Genomic DNA, 12,624 nt, shown 5'->3' with positions numbered 1-12,624 from the left:
TAGCGGTGCCTCTACAAAGGGCCAGCCCGTCAGCCACCCCGCTCCTTTTAGATCGCCTAATGCCATCGATACACTAGAAGAAACCTCATTTTGGGGGGGAGGCCTGCCCACCCCTCATGCCTCCAGGACCACGCCTGACAAATATAGAAGAAATTACAGGCATCTGATTTCAGGCTACGTGTGTACACTTTGTCTGAGCCAAGCCCCAATCCCTAGTTCTGCTGCTGCATCAAAAGACCATCTCTCCTCCAGGCTCCAGGCCCAGAGTAAGCAGCAATTTGGGAGGCAGCCCCCTCTTATTTTTAGCCTTAAAAACCCAAAAGCCAACATACCAGCACTCACCCAAGCGTCTCTCGCAAGCTGTTGTTTGATTTGGGTTGAGAAAATGACAGACTGAGTTCTGCACCAAGAACAGAAGAAAAAAAGAGGGGAAAAAGGGAGTTTTATTTTCCCTCCCCTGCCAACCTCCATCCCCCTCAACTCCTCCCTTAGGCCTGGGTGGACCCTGCCTGGGTAATCGTCCCCTGCTATATTTAAAAACCACAGATGTGTTGGTGGAGACTAAATTTCGGAATTGCAGGCAGCGTCTCCTGAGGACAAGGGGAAAGCCGGTGCTGCGCGCCCGCCCGGCCGCCCTCCCCGCCCGCCGACCGGAGACCCGGACTCCGCGGAATCCAGGTCAGGACGCGCCGCCGTCTCGGGACCGCCGCCGGCCGCGAGGAGCCGGGCGCCGGCCGTTGGGTGGGTGGGTGGGTGGGTGAGTGGCCGCGGGCGAGGGCTCCCGCCCTCATTGGGTCCCCCAGGGCCCGGGGGGGCCGCGAGGCGCAGGTCTGCTTCCCCGCGGCTGCTCGGGACGCTATCTGAAAATCCCCCCTCGGCGCGCGAGGATAAATATGCGCGACTTGTCATTCGGTGCGGCTCCCTGGCTCCCAGCTGATAGGGTGACGTTCGGTTGGGAGGCTTGGAGATTGGCTTTTTGATTTGGCTTCTTGCTGCAGCTTAATGGGCAAAGCTCGCGGCTCGCCCAGAAACCAGCCCCTCCGCGCGTCCCCTCCGCGCCGCGAGGCCGACACGTCCCCCGCGGTGACGGCGTGCCAGGCGGAGAGTCGGCGCGCGCCCAGCCCCGGGAAAGCCCCGGCGACGCGGCCGCGAGCCGGGGTCCCTCCGAGCCGCCAGGGCGCGCCGGGCCGCCCGCCTTCCTGCCCCTCCCGGCAGGGATCCCCCCGCTGCCGGCGGCCGGGACTCCGGGCCTCCCCGCGCTCAACCCCGAGCCCGCGCCCCGGCCCGGGCTCCTCCGGGGGTCCTCGGGAGGGTCTCCCCGCTCCTCCCTAGGCCCCCTGCCCCGGCCGCAGCCCGCGCCCCACCCCACCCCCCACCCCGGAAGCCTGCGAGCCCACGAGCCCCGCGGGCGGCGGCGGCGGCCGACTGACATGCCCCGGACGCGGCTGCGGCCGGCGGGCAGCCCGCGGGGGCGATGAGCCGCTGCGGCCGCTGAGCAGCCGGGCGGCGGGGCGTCGCGCACCTTCCTCTTCCCCCTCACTTGGCCGCTCCGCTCGGGAGACCGGGAGGAAACGGTGAGTAATGGGGTGAGCCTCCTGCCCTTCCCCCTCAGCGGGAGGCCGAGGCTGGGGGCTTGGGACGCCCCTCCGGAGGGTTCCCGCTTGTGAATGCCGGTGTTAATTAAGTTATTTCCCGAGATCATTCATACCGGCTGCCTTCCCGTGGGTTTAGTGCCTCAAGAGGTGGGGGGAGGGTGCCTCGGAAAGTGAACGTTTTGTCTGCGGAGCTGTGGGGGGCATGTGGCAGAGTGTCTGAGGGGGTCGGGGGGGCGCAGAACGAGACGCCGGGGCGTGTGTGTGTGCTCTCGGGCGGCGGGTGCGCCCCGGGGACACGGAACGCTGCGGCGCGGGCCGGCTGCATGTGTGCCTGTGCGCCGGTGTGCTGGCGGTGCCCGGCCGTGCGGCGCTCCCGGGGCTCCGAGTGCCCGCCGGGGTCGGGGGCTAGGAGCCTAGCGCGTTACCCCGCGGCGCGCGCCCGTGCGCACACACGCACGCGCGCGCCCAGCCTCGGGACTCCGCGGCGGCGGGTCAGGAACTGCAGCCCCGGCGCACCGGCCCGCCGCGGCCAAGAGGGCGGGGAGAGAGGGAGGGTTGCTCGGGTCCCCGGCGCTCCAGACGGCGGGGGTCTGGGCGGGCCGCGGCCAGGTGGGGAGAAGGGAGGTGTGTTAACTACCCACTCTCGCCATCCTCCCCGAGACACACACACACGCGCGCGCACACACACACACACGCACCCAGAGGCCCTCCTTCGGAGGCTAGCGCTGCTCTGCAGACCCTGCCGGACCTGCCCCGAGGACCCAAGCCACTGGGAGAGATGAAGAAAGCGATTTGCTCCGGGGGGGTGGGGGGGTGGGAAGCAGTTTTTGGTCTTTATTCACTGAGTTTTATTTTTAACCGTGGAGGGAGTGCGGGGGGGCGGGCGGTGGTTAAATAGAACAAATGCCTTTAATGCAGTGCCATAAATTTACCCGCCTGCTGCCCGCCTCTCTCTCTCTCTCTCCCCCTCTCTCTCCCTGCTCCCTCCCTTCCTCCTTCTCCCTCCCTCCCTCCCTCCGTCACTCACTCACTCACTCATTCACTCATCTTTTGTGGCGACTAAAAATCCCTGCCCGTTTGCTGGTTCAGTCTCCTGGGCAGAGGTTGAAATTGGGGCAGGTTCTCTGAAAGGCAGGCTGCCGCGGGCAGCAAGACTCGGAGCTCCCGGGTGGTCGAGAAACACCCCGAGCCGAGGGAGTTGTGGGTACGTGATGGGCACGCAGCGGGCCTACCGGTGGGGCACCGAAAGGGAAGCCTCCGGGCCTCTGCCGACCCGGTGACTTGCAGCCGCCTGTGATTAATCTCCCACAGCTGTTGTGCCCCATCCACTGGAGCTGAGCTCTTGTTTACCTCAATTTTCAAATATAGCTTCTGCGCCATGCTCTTCCTGAGATGCGGGATCCGTGCACTCTACAGGGGCGCCGGCCTCCTGCTGGCCCTTCTTTTTAGCGGGCTCGCAACTTTGAGAGGAACCTGCCTTTTCCTGCGGTGCGGTGCCTCACGTGGGGACCAAGGCGACCAGAGCTTCTTGGTGTGGGCTGATCACCCCAGCTTCTCATCGCTGCCTACAATTCCTGCCGGAGGTCCCCCCACACGTGTCCACTCCCTAGCCCCTTTCTTTAAATAAAATATGGATATTGGGTGAGAAGAAAAAGATGGAGCCTACAGAACTGAACTTGAAGTCGTTCTTGAACTTGATGGAGATGGAAAGGCTACTCATGCGGTTTTCTGTCCTTGGGATGCTTTCTTGTTCTTCCAACACCCCTAAACTCCAACTCCTTTCTGGTCTAATGTACTCCTAGTCTCCCTCCAGCTCCTAGGTCATTGGTTACTTCCTCAAGGATGCCTTCCATACCATCTCTGGCCCGGCCAGAACGTCTGTACACTCATAACCTGAACCTGTTATTTTGAAATAATTTAAAGAGGCACATTCAGTTTACTTGTGTGGTGGAATAAATGCTAGTCACACCTCTAGACAGTAAGCTGCAGGAAGGGAGGGAACATAACTGCTGTTTATTCATGGTGTATCTGCAGGGCCTAGCATAGAGTAGGCAGTCAGTACATGCTGGGTGGAGAATGAACTCGAAGGGCCAAGGTAGCTCTCTTCTCTGCTCCTGCCCCTCTGCTGTCCTCTTTGGCATCTCTTCTGTATGGCCTCCTGGTCACAGAAAAGAAAATGGGGTTATCAAACGGACCCTGTAAAAAAACATTTCCTTCTTCAGGCTCCTTCCTGGGCCGGAACCCTGAAGCTGAGGGAGGAGGCTCTTGCCCCATCCCTGCCCTGTCCCTGTGCCAGGTGGCACCCCTGTACAGTTTCTGGGCAGAGTTGCCGGGATTGTCCATGGGGCCGTGATGGGGGGCATTGTTCCTTGGCCTGCATGGTCCAGTCTCTGCTCCCATTCTGGATCTGGGGGAACGTGTTTCGCATCTTGGCCTCTCTTTAAAGTGACCAAAGTCAGGTAAGAAGAGAGGGGTGACCCCCTTTTCACTCAGTCTGGTTGTTTTGCCCAGAGGCTCAACTGTTTGGTGAGGCTCGGCCATATATTGGACTCTAAAAGAAAAACATTCATTTATTCATTCAATCAATCAGCTATTTATTCAATAAATATTCAACAACAGCCTGCTCTGCCAGGCATCTGCCAGGTACAGAGGTAAATAAAACAGAACGGTCCTTTTCCTCATAAACATACATTCATTCCCGCAGAAATAATCAGCTAGTGACTCCTTTCAGTGGAGGATAGATCCTGGGTACAGTGGAAGCATGTAGGGAGATCACCTCTCCACAGAGCCTTCCCGAGGACTTCTAGGAACATTGAATCCCAGAAAGAGAGGATGGGTAGAAGTTGGCTTTGGTGAAAGCAGAGAGAAAATGTTAGGACAGAAGGGCTCCACATGCAAAGGCCTAAGGTGCATAAGGCCAATGATTGAAGACAGAGGGTACAGTTCTGGGAGAGAGGTTTGGAGGACTCTAGAGGCCAAATTTTTTTTTTGGAATTTTAATTTTTATTTTTTATTAACATATAATGTATTATTAGCCCCAGGGGTACAGGTCTGTGAATTCCCAGGTTTACACACTTCACAGCACTCACCATAGCACATACCCTCCCCAATGTCCATAACCCCCTCAATTTGTTTTGTGAGATTAAGAGTCTCTTATAGTTTGTCTCCTCCCCGGTCCCATCTTGTTTCATTTTTTCCTTCCCTACCCCCAACCCCGCCATGTTGCCTCTCAAATTCCTCATATCAGGGAGATCATATGATAATTGTCTTTCTCTGATTCACTTAGTTCACTCAGCATAATACCCTCTAGTTCCAGCCACGTCATTGCAAATGGCAGGATTTCTTTTTTGATGGCTGCATAGTATTCCATTGTGTATCTATACCACATCTTCTTTATCCATTCATCTGTTGGTGGACATCTAGGTTCTTTCCATAGTTAGGCTATTATGGACATTGCTGCTATAAACACTTGGGAGCACGTGCTCGCTCCTTCAGATCACTACATTTGTATCTTTAGGGTAAATACCCAGTAGTGCAATTGCTGGGTCGTAGGGTAGCTCTATTTTCAACTCTTTGAGGAACCTCCATGCTGTTTTCCAGAGTTTTTGCACCAGCTTGCATTCCCACCAACAGTGTAGGACTGTTCTTTAAGGGCCAAATCTCGAAGGGCTTGTACTCCATGCTAAGGATTTTTGCTGTTGCCAGTAGGGGCTTAGGAAGGTTGCTGGCACTGAAGTGCACAGTCAGGTTTGCATTTGAGAAGGTATGTTGAGACTGGACTATAGGGAGAGAGACAGAGGTGCGGATCTAGAAGGCTGTGGGAAAAGCCCAAGGCATCCTCTGGGTGGCCTGTGAGGGAGGGGTACGGGTTCTTCTTTCTGATTTAGCGTATAAACCAGAGCTGCTCCTCTAGGAAGATGTTCCACCATTTTCTTTGACGAGACTGGCTTGTGTTTGGTTGTCTGTGTTTTAAATGGGCACTCTAAACCCAACACCGGACAGGGTGCCTCAGGGAAAAGGATCAGTGGCTCCTGCAGGTGTAACACACACCTCCTGGTCTACTGAGCTGCAGAGCAGGGTGAACCCCTAAAGATCCGAGATCTCTGAGGACTGGGGATGGTCTCAACGAGGAGCCTGGAAGATTAAGAATGGAGTTAGATTCATATTTGGAGCCATAGAGACTATTGAACAAGACGTTTAGATAGGAAGAATCACGTGAGTTTGTATATGTCTATGTGTAGTTTTTGATACTATGGAGAGTGAGTAAAGGCTACTTCCAGAATCAAGTGTATTTGGATATGGTCTACAGAATCATGTCTACAAAGGCAACAGTTCTAGTTTATCCTGGATGAAATTTACTGCTCTGATACTTGAAATGACAAGTAATGCTTTCCTGGTTGTGCGGCAGGAGTGCTGGAGCATGTGGGGCCTGGATGTGGATGTGAGACTGGAAACTGGGACTGGGAACTGGGGTCCTGCTCTGACTTCCCTGCAGTAATTTCCCAATCACTTGAGAGGAGAGGACCTCAGGGTCATGCACTGCTATGCTCATCCTTGAGAACGAAGCCAAATAGCATGCACTTGGTCAATGTTCTTCCTTTGCACCCTGACCTCCCCACTTGGTTCCTTGTGCTTCCCTGGCCCTGGTTTCAGAGTAAGAAAGAGCTCCCTTCCCCTCCTGCATGGGGCCCAGGGGCCAGCCCTGCTCTGCCTTCACAGCCCGTCTTGCGTGCTTTCTCCTTCAGCCCTGGGTCCCCTCCCTCCAAATGTAGGCATGGTCAGCAAGCCCTGGCTCTTGTCCAGCTCCTACCCCTTCACGTTCCCTTTCCATGCAGCTTTCACCAGCTCTTGAACTTTTAGAGTAAACCACTGTCTTCACTTTGTCACCACTGGTTTCTTTGTTTAGCCCCATGCTTTTCCACTTTTCTCTACCTTCTGCCCAACTATCACCCACCAACGACTTCTCATTCCCACTGAATGGAGTAACTGATTTCTGATCTCACCCGCGCACCCCTCGCCCTGATAAGATTGACTGTTAGCTCCCGAAGACTTTCCCCACTTGGCTCCCACCACGCTGAGCTCTCCAGGACCCATAGGTCTCTAGATGGTCCCCCTTCCACCTCCTCTCCAGGAGTCTTTCCTCCCTCCCATTGTCCCCTTCGACTGCCCCTCTGCAGTCTCCTTCATGGTTTCTGCTGTGACTGCGGCTTCACTGTCACCGCAGCTCTCCAAGCCTGGTGTCTTGTTTCCAGCCCCTTGCACAATACCTCCAGGATGTCACCTCAGCTCCTCAAACTGAGTTGCTGCTCAATGGACACCATCTTTGTCCTTAAGAGCTACTTGTCTTCATTTCCCGCTTTGTGTTGATGACACCAGCCAACTTCCAGTCACCCTGGCTCAAAACCCCCAAGTGTCTGTCTGTCTCCTCTGCCTTATTCTTGAATATTGCTGATGTCCATGAAGTCTATCCCCACTTTCGCTGTCCCTACCACCAGCCCCCGAGTGCATTTGATAACCTCCTACGACATCGTAGCGGTAACAATGACAGCTGTTATTACAGTGACCAACACCTGTGCTTGTGCCACCTGTTAGCTCCTCGGTTGCAAAGTGCTCTGTATTGACTTTCCCTTCAGGCCTCACCATACCCGTACCACGGAGCTGCGATTATTGTCATACTCTATAAATTAGCTTTCTAATGTCTTCCCAGCTTCAACCTCCCAGTCCTTCAGTTCATGATATGACTGGGTCAAGATCCCCCTCCTAAAACAGCCTTCTAGGCCCATCACTGTCCTCCACAGAGACCCAGAAGGGCCTCCCGTGGTTGGCAGCCGCCCACCTGCCCTCCATGGCCCGCTTCACCGCTGCGTGTGGAGGTTCCCGTCTTTCAGGTCCCGCGTGGGCCCCTCAGTGAACTTGTCCTTTCCTCTTCTGTGCCTCCGCTCGCGGTTTACCTTTCACTGAGAATCCTCCCTGTTCTTCGGTGTAAAACTCAAATGCTTCTTCCTGGCAGGAGCGTCAATGGGGAGCCTCTCTCTGAATTTTGATAACACAGTGTCCGTTTTTCATGAGGCCCTTAGACTCACTGTAATGTAGTTTTGTGCATGCGGCTTGCCCCCCCCCCTTCTTGGACCGAGTGCTTTTTCTCGCTCCCACTCGCTGTCACATGATGCCGGAGACGCGGTGGGTGTTCGGTGAGAAATGAAGGCGGGAATAAATGAAGAACCCGTCTCACTTTTGAAGTGGGTGAAACAAGGTCAAGAAAGGGGATCTGTGCCCTTTATCATAAAAGAGGCCGGTAGTGGAGTCAAAAATCAAACGAGGAGCAGGCAGTGTGGTCTAACAGAAGCAGCGCTGAGCTGCCGAAGTTTATGGTTTAGTTCTTATCTGACGACGGCAGGCGAGACCACTTCTGCTCCGTGGGCCTTGAGTTTCTTATCCATCAGAAAGCGTTATGTCGGCTGCCTTGACTTTTCAGCCGCCCCCCCCCCCCCCCCGGCCTGATAATTCTGTATTCTGTGAGTCTCGCTCCTCACGCTGTAGATTGCCTCCTACTGACAATACTTTCAGTGCTGACAGCATCTTTCATTTCAGAACCTTCCAGCTGCACGCCGAAGCCCCTGGTGTGTCTGCTTTCACACTGGGTTTCTAGAGAGCAGCGAGGCCAGCTGACTCAACTCTCTGGACGTGGACTCCATGGTGCCCCGAGCCGGTTGAGTGCCCCGATGGCCCTAGGCTGCCTCTCCTGCCTGGAGTCCCCTCCTGCTGCCACACTGCAGGGCATTCCCAGAATGACAGGTGGTGCTCTGGACCCCACGCGCTCCAGCTGATCTAGGCCTCAGCTCCCGCACTGCCCTGCCTTCCTTTTCCATCCAGGGTGGCTGTTTTGAGAGCTATGTCGACTCTGTTGAGCGACTTGTGGGACTCCTGTGCTCAGCAGGTTTCTACAGGCTCTGCCCACCCCCTGCCACACCAGCGTTCTCTCTCCCCACTGAGATGGGAAGAATCAGGTTGAGTCTGTGCCTTCCAGCCTCTCAGGAGGAACAAATGGGGGAGTCATCTTCTAGGGGAATCGTTAGAGGAGTGGGGAGAGCACACAGCCGCCGCCAGTCCTCAGAGTCTGCCCGTGACACCCTCCTGTCGCAGGAGGGCCCAGAGCGCCCTAGAGCTAGCTGATTGTGCGAGAGAGCCCCCAGTCGTGGCTCAGAGAGACGACTTTGACCGCTTGCCAGAACCCCTTTGTTCTCCATTCAGGCAATGATATGATTTAATTCCGTATTTCAACATTGGAAAATTAAGAGAAATTAAGTGGCATTAAAATAAATCAGGCTCCTGGAGAAGGAGCCGAGGGAAAGGGACCTAAAGGCAGCTAATCACCTGCTTCCCCCTGATGGGCAGACAACAGGGCAGAGCGATGGCAGCCCTGTCTCTGGAGATAACCCCCAAAGCCCAGGCGGCTTTCTCTGGGGAACAGGAAGGGGGCAGGAACAATACCCCCTCAGGCTGCCCTGGGCTTCTCACTCCCTTGACCCAGCCTGGGCAGGGGATATGTTCTTCTGGTCGGTTCTGAAATGATGCTCCTTCAGGCTTGGGGGAAGGAGAATGCTGGCAGCCCGAGGACCAAGGTTTGGTTCTAGCTCCATCCGTAATTGGCAGAGAGATTCTTGGCATCGCAGCGAGCCCCACTGTTGCTTCGCCTGTGGGAGCAGCTTCACGAAAGGATTACACGAGTCTAGGTGGGTGAGGACGGAGGCCTTTGTAAACCATTGGCAGCTAGTGTTGCTTAAGACTTGCTGAATGAATGGTGCACTCTAAATGTTGCTTGTTCTTATGCTGCACACTGTGGGGTAAGGTGCCAATGAGGGGGCCGTGGCGCAGAGAGGGAGTCGTGCTTAGAAACAGCCTCAGGACTGCTGTCCGAACAGTGTATGCTCTTGTTCTTTTGGAGGGAGGACACAGACTGCAGTCTGAGGTCAGTGGCTCTCTACCCGCCGGCTTCCCCGGAAGTTTGGAGGCCCCCTCACTGCTGCCTCTTTCCCACAGGACTTAGTCCTGCGGAGGCCACACTGATGTAGTCAGCAAACACGACTCTCACCCTGCCAGGCGCCTGCCCTGAACATAATGTAGGCAGGAAGGTGAACCAGGACAGGTTTCCAGCTACCATGGGGATTATAGCCCAGGTTAAACTGGTAGACAAACAGAAACAGTGAGGATTTCAGCAAGTGATCAATGCCATAAAGAAAAGGAACAGTAGTGGGCCAGAGAGTGCTGCGGGGAAGGGCTGGGATCACCTTCAGAGAAGACGAGGGGGAAAGCCTCTCAGAAGCTGGCATCTGAGACCTGAACGAAATAAGAAAGTGACCTCTGGGGATATTTAGGGTAAGGGGAGGGAGTGCAAGCAGAGAGAACAGTAAATGCAAAAGTCCTGGGGCAGGTGCATGCTTAGTATGTTCTAGAACCTTCAGAGAACGCCACCTTAGCTAGACTGGAGTATGCAGGCAGCAAAACAGAGTGGGGGGGGGGAATGAAAGGCAGTAAGTTGGAAGCAGAAGGCAGTAACAGGGTGAGGAGTTCTGCAGGAAGAGGAGGTTGCCAAGGATGGCAGGGTCTGATTAAAAAAAAAAAAGAAGAACTTTTTGGCTGTCTTGTGGAAAATAGACCACAAGAGAAGGGGCAAAATCAGTAACTATTGCAGGAATCTAGGTAAGAGATATAATATTGAATCCCCAGTAGCTAGAGCAGTCTGGGACACCTAATTGCCGCTCAATACATTTGAGAACACTTCCAGGCAGAAGTGAAGCCTATAACTGCGATGGACACCTAGTAAGGGCTCAACAAATACTTTTTTCATGAGTCAATGAACAGAACCGGGCTTTCTTTTAGTCACTCTAGGATTTGAGTTCCTCTCAATATTTTGGGTCTTTAAAAAATTCTTTTCATTGTTCTAGCTAACAGTATTTCAGAAGGACAGTGTGGTCACGAGTTTATTTTCTTTTCTGTGAAACTGCATGCTCCTTTGAGACAGACATGAGAAGTCCAACTCCACCACCTCTGGGATGCTCTCAGCCTGTGCACATAAATCCCCAAACCCGTTGCTCTCATCTAGATCCAGATCTGGTGTGCTTTTCCGTGCATCAGTCCATGGAGGGTCCAAACCTGCCTCATCACCCCATTTCCAGAGCTTATCACAGTCTGGACGACTGACTCAACAGAGAGCTACCATGTTGACTTGAGTGGGCAGCATCTGGTGCTTTAGTTGAATTCCAGGGCCTACTTGCTGTCTTCCGGGAGAGCCCGGAATCCTTGCTGGCCTCCTCTGTTGCAGGATGTCCCGAATGCGAAACATGCATCTAAGTTCAGCAGGTTTTGTGTGGCTCCCTTGCTTTTGGGCTTGGAGATCCCTGATGCAGGACAGACGTGGCAGGGCCAGTGGGACAGCCAGCAATCTGATGCGGTCTGGTCCTCGCTATGCCTCTTCATTCTCTTTTCAGTGCTCTCCCGTTTTCCGCTGGTCTCCGTGGATGCTTCTTCCGAAAGAGCTCACACACCTACACTTTCCACCGCAGGCCCACTCTCACTGCGTCTGTTCTGGTTCTGGTTCCAGTCCTGGTGCACTCAGGTGCCGAGAGAGCCTCTGGGCCCGTCTTCCTGCCTCCTGTCTTGCCCTGCTCTCCTTCCCCCGCCTGGCTCCCCCATGGTCCTCAGGCGAGGTCTCCTGTCCAAAGGAAAACCATCACTCTTGTCCCTCCCATGATTGAATCAGTGCCAGGGGCTCCTGGTTGCTCCCAGGATAATGCTGTAAGTCCTTGGCTGGGGGTACGAGGCCTTTTACGAACTGTTCCTCGCTTGCCTCTGCAGCTTCTGCCCAGGGCCCTGCCCTTCAGCTGCACTGCTCCCCCTTCTCGAAGCAGACACTGCTCCGCCAGACTCCTTCACGCCCGTGAGCATAGGCTTTCTGTTCTTTGTCGGAGATGCACTGACTTCCACCCAGTGAAGTCCTGTTCATTCCTCAAACCCGGTTCATGCACCCGGCCCTGATGACTGCAGACAGCGCGAGGCCAGCCTTGCTCTGCGCTCTCTTGGCGCATCACACACGCTTCCACGTCTAGGACTTGTTTTGTTGTGATGATTTGGTTTTCTGTCACTGTTCTTCAGTGAAGTGAGCGCTCCTCAAAGGGGATTATTTTTCGTTCATACTACTCAAACTTGAAAAACCTTGCTCCCAGCATCCCTGACAGATGGGCTGCTCCATTTGAACACTGCCAAGCGTGGGAGAAATCACTGGATATTATGCCTTCTATTTTTGCCCATTTATTCAATGTATCTATTCATTCAGTAAATATATACAGAGTAACCACTATATGCCAGGCACTGAGATAGACACTGGGGATACAGAAATACCAAAACAGATACAAATTCCTACCCTCTAGGAACTTTTAATTTTTATTTTTTGAGTGTGCAAAAAAAAAAAAATGAAGGTATAAATCAGAGTAAATCTGAGTAACTTCCTCACCATAATTCCGTGAAAATCAACCTGTGACGCATACACTGGGTTTCATTCAAATGTGTGCATGCATGAATGAATGAACACATGAACGAACAGACTAAGAGACCAGAAGGAAAAGTGTGAACAAGCCAACCTAAGCTCCCATCACTGGAAGTGAAAATAGCTAAGAACCTGCCCTGCTGAAAGTGGATAGGTTGCATCATTTTCCCATGAAAAGAAGGGAACCCTGGATCTTTTACATTTCCTTAGTAGAAGTATAAACCCAGCAGACAGTAGGTTTAGAGGGAGACAAAGGGAAAATCTACTTGTGTGGATAGGCATACCCTTGGCAAGGTATGAAAGCGAGAGTCGGGGAGTGTGGTTTGTCTAGTACATAGAAAGACGTTCGGGTACCCATCATGAGTCAGCTCACTAGACACCAAGACTTCTTCTCCTGGCCAGAGAAAGTCTCTAATGGTTGGAATTACTGAGCTGCTGGTGTCAGAGTCAGGCTGCATCCCTTCTCTTCTCTCCCAGGCTTTTCAA

The 12,624-nt window shown here is 54.0% G+C and overlaps 1 protein-coding gene across 4 annotated transcripts in view; it reads left to right on the top strand.

Annotated features, from left to right (window-relative positions):
- The first annotated feature begins 225 nt into the window (after positions 1-225).
- The window catches only part of SLC8A3 (solute carrier family 8 member A3), a 137,144-nt gene continuing 124,745 nt past the window's right edge, over positions 226-12,624 (top strand). For 2 of the 4 annotated variants that reach the window (XM_032344619.1, XM_032344616.1), the window contains exon 1: positions 930-1,574. The gene's annotated coding sequence lies outside the window, so the exon portion shown is untranslated. Of the gene's footprint in view, positions 679-928; positions 1,575-12,624 lie in introns of those variants that run through there. The other 2 variants (XM_032344617.1, XM_032344618.1) reach the window with 2 other exon arrangements.

The sequence above is a fragment of the Mustela erminea genome, chromosome 5 (genome assembly GCF_009829155.1).
Source record: "Mustela erminea isolate mMusErm1 chromosome 5, mMusErm1.Pri, whole genome shotgun sequence".
NCBI lineage: Eukaryota > Metazoa > Chordata > Mammalia > Carnivora > Mustelidae > Mustela > Mustela erminea.
This window is presented reverse-complemented; position numbering and strand designations above follow the sequence as displayed.